Raw genomic sequence first — 18,479 nt, 5'->3', positions numbered from 1 at the left:
ACACACTAGGAAGTGCTTCATCATTATGCATAATTACTATGATGTGACACTGTTAAAAGAAATAAACAAGATACATTTTGTGTGGCGTACCCTTGATTTGATTATGATTGTTCACTTATTTGCTAATTCCCCAAATTCAGTAATTGGCAAAAGGCTTCCCAGGGCTTGATCCTGTCCCCATTCAAGTAAATGGAAAATCTCCCATTAATTTTAATGGTACAGGATTGAGCACCTAGTCACTAGTGCCACACAGTCAGATGCTATCCTAAATTCCTAGCTTCTCGAAAGCTCTTTCTCACCAACAGGCACGTGTGAGAGAGCATGAGTGAGAATCTTGGGAGGCAGGGGGTTTATTACAAGAACTGGTCAGAAAACGCAATTTCTGTCCCTCGGAAAATGGCAATATTTTGAGATTTGTTTTTGTTCTTAATTATGGAGAGTAGTAATTTCAACATTTACCACAGAATTAATGTTCTGGAAAATTTTTATTCAGAAACAACAAAGTGTTTTGATTCAATAAGATAAAAAGATTTCATTTTGATAACATTGAAACATTATAATATTCAGTATATTTCAATCTTTTATACATATTGTGTATTTATTTAATGTTATATATAGATATATTTAAATACAATATTAATCGTAACACTAAAAATGAAACAAAACAAGACTTTCAAATTAGAGTAATTTTGATTTCAACAAAACTGCGTTTTTCAACATAAAACTCATCCATTAAAAATTTTAGACCTGCTCTAGTTGTTACTGTGTCTAAGTAAAAGCCATTTATGAGCTGTCAGAGTGTAAAATTCTACCCTTGCCTACTTTGTGTTTGTGTGTAGCTAAGAGTAATTCAGGATGTTGCTGAGGGCTCTCCACAACTACAGGTTTCAATGGGAACTGAGAGATCTCTCAGGGGGTACAATGTGTGTGGAGGAGAGAATGCAGTTTTTTGGTTTTTTTTTTAAACTCTGCTCATGCTGTGGAGGTATACAGTATTAGGGAAAGTTTTTGTATTGTTTTAGTAACATTATGTTAAAGTAGATGCCAGAAAATTACAGGGCTGGTGTCAAGGTTCCTCCCCCACTCTGAACTCTAGGGTACAGATGTGGGAACCTGCATGAAAAAAACCTCCTAAGCTTATCTTTACCAGCTTAGGTCAAAACTTCCCCAAGGTACAAAATATTCCACCCGTCGTCCTTGGATTGGCCGCTACCACCACCAAACTAATACTGGTTACTGGGGAAGAGCTGTTTGGACACGTCCTTCCCCCCAAAATACTTCCCAAAACCTTGCACCCCACTTCCTGGACAAGGTTTGGTAAAAAGCCTCACCAATTTGCCTAGGTGACTACAGACCCAGACCCTTGGATCTTAAGAACAATGAACAATCCTCCCAACACTTGCACCCCCCCTTTCCTGGGAAATGTTGGATAAAAAGCCTCACCAATTTGCATAGGTGACCACAGACCCAAACCCTTGGATCTGAGAACAATGAAAAAGCATTCAGTTTTCTTACAAGAAGACTTTTAATAAAAATAGAAGTAAATAGAAATAAAGAAATCCCCCCTGTAAAATCAGGATGGTAGATATCTTACAGGGTAATTAGATTCAAAAACATAGAGAACCCCTCTAGGCAAAACCTTAAGTTACAAAAAAGATACACAGACAGAAATAGTTACTCTATTCAGCACAATTCTTTTCTCAGCCATTTAAAGAAATCATAATCTAACATGTACCTAGCTAGATTACTTACTAAAAGTTCTAAGACTCCATTCCTGGTCTATCCCCGACAGACTATAGACAGACACACAGACCCTTTGTTTCTCTCCCTCCTCCCAGCTTTTGAAAGCATCTTGTCTCCTCATTGGTCATTTTGGTCAGGTGCCAGCGAGGTTACCTTTAGCTTCTTAACCCTTTACAGGTGAGAGGAGCTTTCCCCTGGCCAGGAGGGATTTCCAAGGGGTTTACCCTTCCCTTTATATTTATGACAGCTGGTTATTCTATGCTCTGTAACCATAGCTGCTGGAACTAGGGGTGCTGAGGATGCAGCAGGACCCCCTGGATTGAAGTGGTTTCCATCATATACAAGGTTCACAGTTTGGTTCAATGGCTCTCAGCACCCCCACTATACAAATTGTCCCAGAACCCCTAACTATAACTGAGCCATATATCTTAAATATGTGCTGTAAAAATATAAACTCAGTTGGCCAATTTAGTCCTTGGAGTAACACCAATGAATTCATTGATAGTACATCAGAGATGAATTAGACTGAAAGTACTTGGAGAGATTGTAAAACTATTTATTGTCACCATAACATGGGTATTAATAAAACCCCAGCAAAACAATGAAATAAGGACACTTTTGTTTGCACTGGACCACTCGTATAGGTAACTGCTCCTCACAGCAACCAAGCTGGGACCAAGGGACCCCTGGAAAACCCTGCCCCTTTACAAGGAAGCAGTTTCCCAGAATTTCCTCTTATAGAGTCTTAGTGATAAATTAAAAGTTAGTGTAAGTGGGTGAAACTCTGGTGAATTTTCCCCTACGGGCCTCGTTTTCAAGTTGCTGAGCACTCCAGATGAAGTTGCCGGGACACACTGTGATAGTCATCTCTTCTGAACACCAGGCCCTTCAGGCTTAGCTTTTGATTTCAGACTACATCTTAAAAAGTAGGAATCACGTGAATCTGAGAACAGACTATGACCCTTGCAAGGGTCAATGCCAGTAACAAGTGTCTCACAGTTTCAAGAGACCAAGTTCCCCTCCCTCAAACAGAAAAGCCAGCCCAACCCAACCACAATAACAAAAACTAACTTTCCTGTTGCTGAGAGTTTTCATTAAAGCATTCCATAAAATATCTACAAGTCTGTTGTTTTTTGCCTCTGAATTTCTTGTGATACACAATTCAATTGGTGTGTTTAGTTCACTTGGCAGAGACCGAAATATATCAGCTATTCTGGGTACCTGCAATAACCCTCACAGCAGCATTTGGATAAGTTTGAACTGATGGAACAGTATGGCACAGTTTGGAAGTCTCACACACAGAGAATTACAGTATTAAATGCTGAGCCACAACAGAAGCAAGGAACTAATGTTTCAATATCAGCATGAGAGAGGGGAGGTCTCAGTCTAGCAATATTTATGAGATGGTTAAAAGCTGTTTATGTCACCATGCTCATATGTTCCGTGATTGCTAAGTCAGAATCAACAACCTCACTGAAATCTGACCCTGGTGGGCAGAGCATGTGAGAATTGGACATTCTCCAAGCTAACCTTTGGAGGCAAGAAACAGCAAGCAATTGATGAGGAGCTGTCAATATAACCTCCGTTTTGTCTCAGTTCAATTTCAAGTAATTGCTAGACATCTGAGATTGAATCTCTGACAGATATGAAGAGTCAGGGCTAATGTTGGGTATTGGCAATGAAAAGCAGGTTTGTGTCTCCTTTACTAGAACACAATGGGATTTCGTATTGGAATGGCCAGAAAAAAGAAAGGATTTTGCTGCTGGTGACATTAGCAGTTCTCAAAGGGAGGGGTGGTGGGAAATGGAACTAATGTGCTCTGGAACTTTATAACCCAAAAGTGCATTTTAAGACATAAATTGTATGAAGGCTACAAAATGCCTTTCTTAATTTTAAGGCTATGGTTTGCAAAATATTTTAGTACATGCTTAACTTCAAGCATGTGAGTAATGGCAGCATGTGTTCAAGTGTTTTGCAGAATCAGGGCTTTTTATTATCTGCTTCAGTAGATGAATTATTGGGTCCCCACTGTACTAGAACAGAGAAGCAAGCCACCTGGCTTCTCATTGAAGAAGAGAGAGAGAGAGTGTTGGAGAAGAGAGGGCAGGTTGCCTCATGAAAAGGTAATGTGGTGGAGATGGTGGCTTTTGCTGGGATCGGTGGCTTTAGCCAAAGGTCTAGTTGGAGTGAGGGGGATAAGAACTTTGAGGGTAGGAGGTGGAAATTCACATCCTGGTTTGGGATTCAGCTTATATTGAATAGACCAGAACAGAAAGCATTCGTATCCCTTTGAAATAGAGAGGGAAAACGCTGTTCCTGCCCCTGCTCTCACTGAAGGCCATAGAAAAAGTCTAACTGACTTCAGTGCAAGAATCATTCTCCTGCTTCTATCTGAGTTTATTTTTGTCAGAGAGAAGCCTGGGGGCTAAGCGCAAAAAATGCCCTCAGTTTAGTCGGTTTTGTTTTAAATACTACACTAGGATTAAGGAAAGAAAAACGGAAGAGTGTTTTTTTCTTGATTGAGAAGAGAACTCAACATTGTTGCGGTTTGAGTTCCATTTGGCTCTGACATAACAAAAGTCCTGGGCTGCTGCCTGCTTGCTGTTTGTTTTATTCCCTGCATAGTTCCAGAAGAGTTACTGTCGAACAGGAATTGTTATGATTTGCATTGCTCAGGCTAGGTAGTTGTATATAGGTAAGAAATAAAACAACGGTTGAAATGAATGAAAACATGTTTTATGGAACTGAGAAAATGTTTCACAAAATCAAAAACTTAAAAAATGTCTAGGGTTCAAATTCTGAGTTAACATACATCCTCATGCAGCTCCCTTTAAGTCCAGGAGGTGTAAGTAAGCACAGAATTTTGCAAAACCCAGCCACCCCTATGTTTACTCATCCCTAATAACATGTATTACGGAGACCAAATAGTCCAGAATATTGGAAGCCAGAAATACAGAGAGGAGGAAAAATTTGGCAGAACTGTTTCAATTATTCATTCTGAATATTATTCGCTGTGAAATTACATATTTTCTGTTTCAAACAACATGTAAAACTGATTCTGATCGCTACAAAATGTACTTGTTATCCACAGCAAAACAACACTGACAATGCATTGCTCTTCTCATCAGTAGATCTTAAAGTGTTTTATAAAAGCAGATCACTATCATTACCGTCATTTTACAGATGGAGAAACTGAGGCTACCCAAGGTCACCCAGCCAGCCCGCCAAGAATAGAACCCAGGTCTCCTAAACAGTGCTCGAGCCACACTGCCGCCTCAGTGCTCATGAACTATTCACTGAGGCTGTATGTTAGTCATTATTTATGGTGAACGATTGCTTACGTAAGTCACCTGGTGGGTCTGTTCTCTTATTGGATGGCTGAATCAGGATTGTTCCAAAATTTTCTAACTGTTTTTTGACAGAAAGCTAGGTTTGGGACTAAATTAAATGTTTCATTAAAAGTGACTGCTTTCTGTGGAAAAATTTCACTTAATTGAAAACTCCCCAAACCTGAAAACTTTTGGCTGAAAACTTCAGTTTGGTGATGTCACTGTGATGCCTGATGGGAATTGTAGTTCAGGTGCTTTCATGCCCCCATTTCCCTGCATGGGCTGGATCCCCAGCCATACTGTGTCTCCCACAATGCCCTAGGGCTGCTCAGTGGAAGGGAGATCATGGTACATCATAGCAGATGTAACCTAACCAGGGCACCAAACCAACAGAGAATGGAGGTATGAGAGATCCAAACCTACAACTTCTCTGAGGTACTGTTGTGGCAATTCCAAATAGAAATGTTTGATTTTTGGTGGAAATTTTTTTTTTTCAACTTTTGGCTGAAAAAGTCAGTTTTCCTAGGGAAGTGGGGAGGTTGGACACATGTTCTGACCAGTTTTAACTGAAGCCTCTTCAATGAAGAATAACAAATAATGAATAGAAAATAATAACTAATTAACAGCAAAAACAGACCATGATCTTCCAATATGAATTTTCAGAGGAATAATTGTTTGTGTTAAACTTGTGAAACTCCCAGGATTCACAAATATTTTCACAAATACCCAGTAGCCATTTAAATACTATCAAACAACAAATACTATGTTAGTTAACACTAACAGTTCTCACCATTTTTATGTGGGAAAATATTACTGAATCACTTTTTTTGTATTATTTAACCTGCTCTATAAAACCATTTGTCATAAGAGTCTTTGGGAGTGCATAATTTGGGGAAATGAATCATAAAAAAGAAATGCTTGCCTCTTTTCTCAGATGCTGCTAGCTATAAAGTTCTGCAAAAATTAGAACTTGCAGAATGCAAACTTTTTGCAGAAATGATAATGAACTTATAATAGCACCGAAATCAGTGAAGGAAATTATACTCTTCAAGAGTCTGTCAGTTCCCATGGGCAGCTCCACATCACTTTTTCAGTGGAGTTCCATTATACTTTGATCCAAAAACATTGTAGGAGAGATGGGTTGAGGCAGTGATGTTTAGTATACAGATATGGTTCAGGCTAGTGATTGGTTTTGAGGCTTAATCAGGACTAGGTTATGTACTGGATACAAGAGTGCCAAAATCTCAAACTGTTCATACACCTTGAATTGTGGAAGCTTTGTGAGATTCAGTAAGGTTTTCCCCACTGAGTCTCAATCTGCTCATATGTGAGATCAGCTTTGTGAGATTCACTGAGTCTCAAGCTGCTCATATGACATTACAGCTGTGTCTGGAAACTAGGCCTCTTCCATTTTGGATGAAAGCCAGGACCAAAACTATAGGCAAGAAAAGGGGCATGGCAATTCAAATCTGAATTCCCATTCTCACCTCCTTTCCCCCAAATTTGAAAGGGTTTGGATTAAAGGTTCTGTTGTGGCCTGTCTCTACTCTGTAGTACACAATTCTCTCCCAAACTGATTTGTGCTTAGTTTGTAGTAGGTGCAGCCACACCATTACTCATGTTGGGAACAACATTTTTCTAGTTGTTTCCTATAATGTCAAAGTTGCTCCTTCCCTATGGTGCTAGCTAATTCTCTAGTGATGGGGCCCCAAACTAAGGGATCTCCTTAGGTTTTTCCATGGCTTACACTTTGTGTCCCTGCTTGTGCTCTATGGCCAGGCTCCCAGGTGGTGATCACTTTGCTAACTTGGGCATGGGCTTGTGACATGTACAGAGAGGGACAGTTCCCCAGCTCAAATGTAGCCAGCATGCAGGTGAGTTTAAATTTAGATTTGCTTGAACCATTCACCCAGCACTCATTACAAAGCCTGAGTTCAGATTTATTGTGGAGGATGGACAAAAACTCGGGCTGGTTCTTATTTCACCCTACCCTTGCTCTGGCACTGAGATACATTGTCAACAACAAGGCTGATACCATGGTTGTCAGACACACGCTTATACAAGACCTATGTTTCCCAAACACATCTCTCTCTCTCTACCCTTCATCTGCTTGTGTGTATAATACACAAAAGCTGCTGACAGGACAAGTGTTCCTGGAAGTGAAGTGAGTTTGTTCTATGGGTTCCCACACTCTTCCCCTCCCCTAACGAATTCCTGTGTTTGTTTTCCCTGTTCCACACAAGCCTCATTTCCAGTGCTTTGGAAACACTTAGCTGAAAAGTGCATCTGAGGAGCTATATTTGTGAGCGTGTGTGGCTATTTTTGCCCTTTGTTTTTATTTATAGCTAGGCTTGTCTGATGTATTTAAAGGGATAGTTCAAGAATCACCAGTTTTCTTTTCTGTAATCTATCCAGGCATTTCTACTATAATATCTGAGCACCTTACATCTCCATCTTTTCCACAGGGATCAAACTCTCATGCATATGGGCTAAAGTCTGCAAACACTTAAACTCAAGCCCAAGACTAAATTTGGATGCACATGTTCAACACAGACAAGGCGGGTGAGGTAATATCTTTTATTGGACCTTCAGTTGGTAAAAGAGACAATATTTTGAGCTTAGAGACCTGAAGAGCAGCTCTGTGTGTGTAAGCTCAAAAGCTTGTCTCTTGCACCAACAGAAGCTGATCCAACGAAAGATATTACTTCACCCGCCTTGTCTCTCTAATATCCTGGGACCAGCACAGCTACAACAACACTGCGTATTCAGCACAGCTATGTTGGGATGTCAGTGCTTTTTGAGAGCTAGAAATTCATTAAATGTGAATCCTTCATGATGTGCACAAGGTTTATGTTCAGGCTATTCTATTTCCCTTGTACATATTTGTGACTGAAAATGAATAACTGATTCATTTATGTTGTCAGCATTGCCAGTTTGCATTCACCTCTTCAGTTCAGGGGGTAGGAGAGGGACATTCTGTTGCACTCGTGCTTTTGGCAGCTGGAGCTTCGGTTCCCCATCTTCCTTCTGGCATAGCCATGAATGGAGGCACACATTTTTCTGTAAAAATCACTGCAGTAAAATCTTTGGTTACTTTTAGGGCCAACTGACCTAATGTAAACTCAGACCTGCTTCCAGTCGTTCATTTTGTGAACATGCTGTGCTAAAAACATATAAAAGGGCAAACACTGGAGCCTTTGAAAGATTTTAAAAAGCAAAAAAGAGAGCTTGGTGAAATAATGCTGTGTGTGACAGAAAAATAGATTTCCTTTGTACAAGATGCTCAGCATTTGTAATTAAAGGGAGGAGAAATGGCGCTTTTAGTGCTTTTGTCATAATGGCTCAATTAGTAGCACTCCTGCCTCTGGGTTCAAGTCCCCCTCCAGGACTTGGACACATGCTGACGTTGCAGTGTGGTACTAGATGGAGGTGTTGCATTACTAGAGGAACTGTCCTTCAGAGGAGAAATCAGATGTCCCTTCTGCCTGTATCTGGCGGCCATCCAGGTGGAAAGTTTAAATCCTATACGGGCACTTCTCCAAAGTGTTCCAGATAACACTTGTGTCATGGCCAATATAACCTCTGTAAATAATACAGGTACTAGTGTCTAAAGTATTGGCTATTTATCAGTTCCTAATGGCTATCATGATTTGTCTGCCTAGTCACTGTGCCACCAGCATCTAACATTACTTTGGAAAACACTTTGAGATGCTGGGGCCATGACTACACTACAAACTTTGGTCGACACAAGGTACGTCGGCATACAGCTGCCGCAGTTAGCTCATGCACATGCATACTTGGCTCCTTGCATCAGCACTGTGTGTATTCAGCAGGAGTGCTTGTGTCGAGGCACAGCGCAGTGTGCCATGGGTAGGTATCCCAGTGTGGAGCTTACCATCACCTGGGGCACTGTCTTTTGGGAAATTTTGGCAATACATGGTAGGACACAAATGAGTTGCATAAGTGTGACTGGGAGCAAGGGATCATGCAACTTTCTCCATCACATAATGCCACCCATAATTTTTGTGTCTTTTTCAAAAATCCCACAAAACTGCATTGCATGTCTCACTGTCCATCATCTCTGACTGAAGCATGGAGCCTGCACATCTCTGCATCATTATCATTAGCATTGCAAACACAGGGCAAACAATCCTCTGGTATTTGCAGAACGGCAGAAGACCCACTGCAGCGGGGGATGTGACTGTTTCATGGAGGAGAGATTACTGTGGGACACAGTGAAAACCAATTCAGGGTTGTTGGTGGTGGTCACGGAGCAGCTGCAGATGGTGGAGTGCCACTTCTGGGCCTAGAGAAATGAGCACTGACTGGTGGGATTGCATCATAATGCAGGTTTGGGATGACAGGCAGTAGCTACAGAACTTTCAGATATGCAAGGCTGCGTTCCTAGATCTGTGTGCAGAGCTTGCCCCAGCCCTCCAGCACAGGGACACCAGAGTGAGAGCTGACCGTTGAGAAGCAAGTGGTAACCACACTGTGGAAACCTGCAACCTGGGATTGCCACTGGTCAGTGGGAAATCATTTCAGAGCTGGAAAATCCACAGGGTGGGCTGTTGTCATGCAAGTGTACAGGACTGTGACTCTCAGCAATATGCAGAACATAGTGGATGCAACTGCAGCAATGGGGTTCCTGAACTGCAGTGGAGCGATTGGTGGTGCACAAATCCCTATTTTGGCACCAGCCCACTTTGTCACAGAGTACATCAACAGAAAGGGCTACTTTTCTATGGTTATGGAAGTGCTGGTGGATCACTGGGGAAGCTTCACTGACATCACTCTTGGCTGGTCATGGAAGGAGCATAATGTTCATATCTTTAAGAACACAGACCTGTTCAGAAAGCTACAAACGGGGGTGTTCTTTCCTGACCAGTGAATTGCCTTGTCAAAACTGAAATGCCAGTAGTGATCCTGGGGGACCCAGCTTACCCCTTGTCCCACTGGCTCATGAAGCTATATCCTGGCCCCCTCAACAGCACCAAGGAAAGATTCAGCTACCAGCTCAGCAGGTGCAGAATGACAGTTGAATGTGCTTTGGTAGACGGAAGGGACCCTGGCATTGTTTACTCAGTGAGGAAAATATCCTTGTTATGAGGCAGAGTGGCCTCCCTCTGAGTCTGAGGCCGAGGTACCACTGCACTCCCCCGGTGGGCGGAGCCAAACCAGCCCTGCCCCCCATGCCTGAAGCACAGGGGCAGAACAGGAAGTGTAGAGAGGGCCCTACAGTTCAGTTGGGGCTGAGTCAGGGAAGGAGGCAGACATCTCAAGCCTTCTGCAGGACTCTGGACCAGGCACCGAGCTGAGACACACCGTGCCATGCCCTGCCACTGAAAGAGACCAAGAGTGGAGAGGAGTTACTGGGACTGCCGTCGGCCATCTACCCAGAAGCAACTGAAGACTTGCTGACTACCCAGCCACACCAATGGAGGGGGTTAGATCAGGTTGTGCTGCTGGGAAGTGAGACAGCAAGCTCCAATGGTTTTCCTGCTGACCCAGTGACGGGACCACCTATCACTGTTAGGGCCCTGGGCTGGGACCCGGTGGAGTAAGAAGGGCCTGGTTCTCCCTACTCCCTTCATCACCAACCCCACAGCTGGGGATTGGCCACATACTACCCTTAGGCCTGAAGGCCTGTGATCTTGCTTGTAGGTCAGTGAGAACATCGGTGTTTGCTACTGGAGAAGTCCTATTGTGTCCTGGTGCATATTCCTCTCTGACTCCTGGGCCTTTCTCCTGTCTGATCTTTCCCTCTCCACACTGTCTGCAATATTCTCCCTTCAAGCCCTCTGGTCACGGACTGATACAGCACTGGCTTGTGGGACCTTGCTGAACATATCCTCCCTTGTCCTCTTTTTATCTCCTTATCATGGCCAGGCATTTCGCAGGTGTGAAGTGGGACCCCTCCAGGCTACAATGGCAGCAGCTACTCATAAAACACATGGAGGTATCACTGTATGCATAGTCACAGTGGAAAATGACAGTTAGTTTCAGAACTCCTTCTCTCTAAGTTTGACTGCTCCTAAGGTTCCTTCCTCAGGATTGCTCAACCTGCATCCTCTTTCTCCTGCTACAATCACTCTTATATTCAGGTGGGGGTACTAAATCACCTGCTTGGTTGAGTAGGCAGAATGCACTCAACATATTCCCCAACAAGATTAATGCCACGAATAAGGTGGGCTCTTCTAGATAATCACTGCTAGGCTGCTTCTGAGGCTATTTATTATTCATTCCTTTTTGACTCCAAAACGTTTTCCCATTATCATCCTCTTCTCACTCCCTTCCTCCAGTTAGCAAGCTGCAATTTGTTAAGGTGTGATCCTTGAAATCATTTAGAATTTTGCTGGTGTAAGGGGCTTGGGCCTTGCCTCTGGAAAGCTGACTGTAGAACTTTAATATAATGGCTTAGCATAAGGACTATTTGTAGGACTCTTCTGTGGAAAGACATGTTTGGCATGATATATCCTTAGAGTGCCATTAAAATCCAACATTTTTTCTTACTGCACAGTTGTGAAGGTTTATGATCAGGTTATAAACAAGAAAAGGGAGATAATGTTAATGAGGTCAAAACCATTTAGTATGGTACCATCAACTTATTAAACATCCCACAGAAGGGAATATGTTTCCAAACGGGGACTAAAACAGAGCAGCGTAAGTTTTATAGATTCAATGCTTGAACTTCAACTGAGGTCACATTGTTTGTAGGAAAAGGAAATGGTAGAATTGGGCAAGCTTTATATTGGGCTCAGTGCAATTTCCCTCCTGACTGTAAATTTAATAGCATGACCTGCTAATGATGCCACTGAATTACCACAAGCAGTGTCCAGGGTTAGCTTCATGACTATCGTAAACATGAATGGGCAAGTGTGTTGTGTAGTGTTGCTGTTTCTGTGCACTGTTAAACAGCTGCCACATTCCACATCAGAAATGACAACACTTCAGTGGTGGGTGAAATGATTCCTGTGTACAATGTATCTAGAACTCTCCCTCTCTTTCTATATATCTATATACATACATATAGATAGACATCACATATCTCTCACTCTCTCTCTCTCTCTCTGTCTATATATATCTTTAAAAAGATACATCTAGAAAGAGAATGTGTGTTATAGTTTGTAAGTGCTTTAGAATTCTATCAAATGAAATAATAATATTGTTACATCATTATTATGGGAATCATTTAGTTAAAATCCAGTGTACCACTTTCAAAATGTAATAGAGAATATTAAAAGCATCTGTCTTATTAAATCAACACATTGGTCCAAATCTTTCCCTTAGTTCTCACTGGACTTCAGTAGGATTATCTGGATGTAACCCAGGGTAGAATCTGTGCCACTGTCTCTTGAAATCACTTTAAATATCTTTTCTCTTAGCTTTGCTAGGATATGTGCTACAAGCCCATTTGAACCTCAGCTACATCGTTTCAGCTTTACCTGAATTGTAGGCTGATGTGATACTACATACTGCTGCAGAGGTTAGTAACTTCAAAGTATAGCTTGAAGAAAAAGCTTAAGTTAGATTCAATTTGATTAAATTATTGCCAACATTGCTAAAGGTTTTATTTTTGTTGAAATTTCAGTAAAACTCTGAATTTTAGGCGAAAGGAGATAATTTCCCCTCTTCACAAGAACTTGAGTTTAATGCCATTTTTTCATATTTTGGCAGCTTAAGGGAAACAGTCTGCATGCAATGGGAGTAAAATTACTCCTGTAGTAGAGGATAAGTTGGTATTTACTTCTCCTTGCCTACAGCTTACTGATCCCAGTGCATTATGTATGGAGGATCAAATTCAGAGGTGACATAAATGGAGAGATAAATTACACATTGATATGATAAATGTATGTAAATTAGTGGAATTCAGCATGTGAGTGTAAAATGGTTTAATTAGATAAAAGAGAGGGTGGAATGGCAGAGTTAGAGCCGAAACAGCTCTTGCAGAAATGCTTCTGTTATCATATTCTTTCTTTCTATTGGCTGCTAAGTCTCCGATACCATACACTTCGACCCATCCACATATAAATTACCCCGATTGTGCTCACTTCTGTCAATTTACTGAAATGTAATTTACACCACTATTTATGTCCCATCAGATAGGGCTCAGAATGTTCATGACCCATCATTTCTAGGGAACATAAAATACTACAAGTAACTGGTTGCTGAAGCCAAATAGGGATGACAATTCTCTGTTCACATGTACATGCAGCTTTGTTTTCCTTTTTACTAGTTTCTTCTACAGATGAAGTAAAATAGGTTCGGGCAGTGATTTTGAAGGTTGGGGGTTGAACCTTGCTCATGATCCATATGGGGGTGAAAAAAAGTAAATATAGGTATAAAAGTTAGCATAAGGGCCCTGGGGTAATTGCTGGCATGTTTTATACTGCAAAATATAATTTCATTTAGAAGTGGATTTGGATGTTGTGGTAATATTTTTTTTTTTACTGCTTCACTTTTTTATTATTTGACTTTGGTTAATGGAAGCTGTCTTTTAAGAAGAAAGTAAGAGTATGTTTGAGACAAAGAGGAAGGATGTATGGGATTTTGCTTATGTGTTCAGGGAGTGGAAGATTCTGGCTGTGTAAGCTCCAAAAAGGTTAGAACTTGAGTTGATAAACTTCTCAATAAACAAGCCAGATTCTCAAAAGTGTAACATTAGCAGTTGGGGAACAGGGATGCCTTTGGCATTACTAATCAACCTTCCACCTGTAGGTCACCAGTTGGAGTCTTGTGCATCTGAGCTAATGGATGTTTGGTAGCCCTTATGGAAGATGAATTTGATGAATCCCAGTTCCAACTCCCATGTCACAAACTCACCAGTTTGCTTTGCACTAGATTATAACCTCTTCAGAGCAGGAAGTGTCTCTCACTATATATTTGTACAGTAGCTAGGACAGTGAGGCCACGATCAATAGGGGCTAGTAGAGAGTAGCAGTAGCCAAGATTGCTCTACTCACTATAAACATGCAAGAGGGCTACATTGTAATTATCTCACACATAAGGGTGGTGGTATGGTGATCTTAAAAATCAGAAAACATACAAATATGCAATGTGATTGTTTGTTTTTTAAAATTTCATCATTTGCAGGTCAATGCCATGATATTTAGTGTCTGAATAATAAGATTTTGAACTTTTGGGGCAGGTAATACTAGGTTCACTCCAACAGAAGTTCATGGTTAGGGTTAAAATCTCCTAGGTTTCCATTTATGATAAGCTATTAGTCATTTCCACTGAAGTTTTGTGGGTAATCACAGAATTGGAGATGTTACAGGTGAAAAAGACTTATTAGATCAAACAGGCATTCTCCTTGTCCAAAGAAGGGCAATATGTTTGGGTCTTGAATTTGAGGTCATTGCAGGTGACTATATGAATTAAAGTTACCCTGGGCAAGGGGTATCTATTGGCCCGTTGATGAGGTATCTAAGCATCTGCCAAATATTTAAAAATAAAGATAATAATCTTTCAGTACTTCCTGTTTTTTTTTTCTACAGAAAAGTTGTCAGATCTCATTTTCCTGTTGATAAAATATGTGGGGTAATTAACAGACATAAGCAACTACACTTCCAGTCAATCAGGGTTAATTGACTTTTATGGTTCCATAGCACTAAAAACAATTAATATTGACTTCCTTGTCCTTCAGTTACAACTTTCAGCCATGATTCAAGATTATAAAACCTTGTGTTGCAGATGTTTCAATCAAGAATTACCAATCAGTTGGAACAGCAGTAAAAGGATGTTACTTACCACACCTGTGATGCAGTTAGCCTAGGTGAGAATTGCACAGTAGCTTTAATGCTCCTCCTCTGATGTGCTTCTGCCACAGCTTGCTCAAATGCTTGAGGAAAAATTGCCAGTAGCTCATCACCACAGCAAGTTTCGATATAAATTAAGCAGCAGCTAAGTATTGATGCTGGACTGTTTGTAATCTGGAATCAGGGAACCAGTCACATCTTAGATGCTGTAAAGTTTGTATGAATGTTCAAGTTGCAGGCAAACAAACAACGTACATTAAACTTTTGTAAAGCTGCGTTTGAATTTGGATGAAATTAAGAGGTATTTCCTGTCACTCTTACTTTTAGAGAAGTCTGCCACTTATTGCTTACTGCTGGTGATTCTTAGTACAGTCACTAGGGATGCTGATTGCCATTTGCTGAGAAATACTGGAGCTACAAGAGTATTAGAGAAATGGCAAGAGTAAACTGATCAAACTGCATTCCAGTAGTGGACACACTTCTGGCCAGCATGAATTAATCTTACCTTGCATTTTGCCACCAAGTGTTTTGTAGCTCTCAGTCCAAGCCATGATACAATACCACATGAATCAACTGAAACATGTGTAAGTGGGAGATGACAATAATTGGGGACTCTTTATGACTAAATAGTTAGTCGTATAGGGACTGCTGATGAATAATCCTACCATCTGGCCATCCATTCAGATGCCAGCTGTGAAGGCTCTGCATTTAAAATGGTGTCACCTACTATCCAGTAAAGAAGCAGCCACATGAGGATCAAGTTCCAAAGTAGACTGAATGAGAGGCTCCAATCAAGTAAATACTACCCTTTCACATGGATAAAAATAGGATATATGGGGGAAATAACATTTCAAGACAGAGCTTCCTGCAGTAGCTAACCAACAGCATTCTCTGCATCCATGGGATCCAAGAAAAAGTGGAGAGACAGCAGGAACACTTAATCCCAGTACCATGTGATGCCAGAGGAACAAGACATCATACCTCTCCCCTCTAAACACATGCAGACACACTGCTTTTTTTAATGAGGCATGGGGGAGGACCCCAGGAAAATTCTCACATACAGACAATGAACTGGGTAAAGGGCACTGCCAAACATTTAATTTGACAAACAATCATATTATAAAATGGGTTTGCTTAGGTAATTCTACAGGTATAATGTGGGAATTAAATAAGGGTCTAACCTGGCCTGAAGAATCACCACTGGTGATGATGTGTGAAACAGAAAAACTCAGCTTGACTCTCAGGCCTGGTCTACACTATGGGGTTAGGTCGAATTTAGCTGCGTTAGGTCGATTTAAAAATGACTACATCCACACAACCAGCCCTGTTCCATCGACCTACAGGGCTCTTAAAATCGACTTATGTACTCCTCCCCAACAAGGGGAGTAGTGTTAAAATCGACCTTGCTGGGTTGAATTTGGGGTAGTGCGGACACAAATCGACGGTATTGGCCTCCAGGAGCTATCCCAGAGTGCTCCATTGTGACCACTCTGGACAGCACTTTGAACTCCTATGCACTAGCCAGGTACACAGGAAAAGCCCCAGGAACTTTTGAATTTCATTTCCTGTTTGGTCAGTGTGGCGAACTCAGCAGAACAGGTGACCATGCAGTCCCCCCAGAATCATAGAGCATAGAATGTTTCTACGCTCCCCCTATCATCTCTGTCCTTGAGGTTATCGCAGATTAGAAGACAAATAAACGCACTCACAATGACATATTTTCTGAGCTTATGCAGTCCTCCTGCACTGATAGGGCACAGCCTAATGCATGGAGGCATTCAGGGGCAGAGGCCAGGAAAGAATTAAGTGAGCACGAAGAGCGGAGGCAGGACATGATGCTGAGGCTAATGGGGGAGCAAATGGACATGATGAAGCGTCTGTTGCGGGAGCAAATGAACATGATGAAGTGTCTGTTGGAGCTGCAGGAAAGCCAACAAGAGCATAGACCCCCCCACTGCATCCACTCTTTCCCATGTTCCATAGCCTCCTCACCCAGATGCCCAAGAACGTGGGGGTGGGGAAGGCTCCGGGCACCCAGCCACTCCACTCCAGAGGATGGCCAAGCAACAGAAGGCTGTCATTCAAACAGTTTGATTTTTAGTGTGGCTACAATAAGCAATGTGGCCTTGTCATTCCCTCCTCCGCCACCCCACCTGGGCTACCATGTCCGTTATCTCATTTTTTTTAATTAATAAAGAAAGAATGCATGGTTTCTAAACAATAGTTACTTTATTTCAAAGGGGGGAGGGTGGTGGGCTTACAGGGAACTAAAATCAACAAAGGGGGCGGGTTTGCATCAAGGAGAAACACACAAAACTGTCACACCCGAAGCCTGGCAAGTCATGAAACTGGTTTTCAAAGCCTCTGTGTTGCGCAGCGTGCCTTGCTGTGCTCTTCTAATTGCCCTGGTGTCTGGCTGCTCAAAATCGGACGTCAGACGATTAGCCTCAACCTCCCACCCCGCCATAAATGTCTCCCCGCTTACTCTCCCAGATATTATGGAGCACATAGCAAGCAGGAATAACAATGGGAATGTTAGGTTTCAGAGTAGCAGCCGTGTTAGTCTGTATTTGCAAAAAGAAAAGGAGTACTTGTGGCACCTTAGAGACTAACAAATTTATGTGAGTATAAGCTTTCGAAAGCTTATACTCAAATAAATTTGTTAGTCTCTAAGGTGCCACAAGTACTCCTTTTCTTAATGGGAATGTTGGTTGTGCTGAGGTCTGACCTAGTCAGCAAACAGCACCAGCGAACTTTTAAACGTCCAAAGGCACATTCTGCACTTGCTCAGCCTATAGCTGAACTGCTCCTTACTACTGTCCAGGCTTCTTGAGCCATGGAAGCAAGGGGCAGGCTGGAGTAGGTGCGACCGTGTGGTGCTGCCAGCTGGGAGAGCAGCCCGAGGCAGAAGCCTCCAGCTTGCATGATATTCCAGGCAGGACTGAATCTCCATGAGACAAAACTTAAAGGAAAAGCATGACCTGGAGTCTCTGGCTCCCATTTGGTGCTCTAAGAGGAGAATAGCCATGTCTGTCTAGGTGCCCCGATCGACCTCACCAAGGTCTGCCAGGAGCACCCAGGAGACATATGACGGCTATCAGTCCTACTGCACCGTCTGCCGCGAAGGCAAGGAGCTGCTGCTGTGTAGCAATGCAGTACCGCATCTGCCAGCAGCACCCAGGAGACATACTGTGAGCTGAGCAGGCTCCATGCTTGCCGTGATATGGCGTCTGCACATGTAACCCAGGAAAAAAGGCGTGAAATGATTGTCTGCTGTTGCTTTCACGGAGGGAGGGAGGAAGGGGGGCCTGAGAACATGTACCCAAAACCACCCATGACAATGTTTTTGCCCCATCAGGCATTGGGAGCTTAACCCAGAATTCCAGTGGGCAGCGGAGACTGCGGGAACTGTGGGATAGCTACCCACAGTGCACCGCTCTGTAAGTTGATGCTAGCCACGGTAGTGAGGATGCACTTAATGTGCTTAGTGTGGACATAAGCAATCGACTGTATAAAATCAGTTTCTAAAAATCGACTTCTATAAAATTGACCTAATTTCATAGTGTAGACCTACCCTTAGATCCTAGGTTAAATTGGCAGGAATGACAAAGACATATTTTTACTTGTAAACTCAAAACGTTTGATATGG

The 18,479-nt window shown here is 42.1% G+C and overlaps 1 long non-coding RNA gene across 2 annotated transcripts in view; it reads left to right on the top strand.

The window, feature by feature from the left end:
• The window catches only part of LOC311516820, a 193,282-nt gene that overhangs the window by 84,418 nt on the left and 90,385 nt on the right, over positions 1 to 18,479 (top strand). The window lies entirely within an intron of this gene.

The sequence above is a fragment of the Lepidochelys olivacea genome (genome assembly GCF_965140295.1).
Source record: "Lepidochelys olivacea isolate rLepOli2 genome assembly, chromosome: 2".
Classification (NCBI taxonomy): Eukaryota; Metazoa; Chordata; order Testudines; family Cheloniidae; genus Lepidochelys; species Lepidochelys olivacea.
Note: the sequence above shows the minus strand (reverse complement) of the source record. Positions and strands in the feature narration are given on the sequence as shown.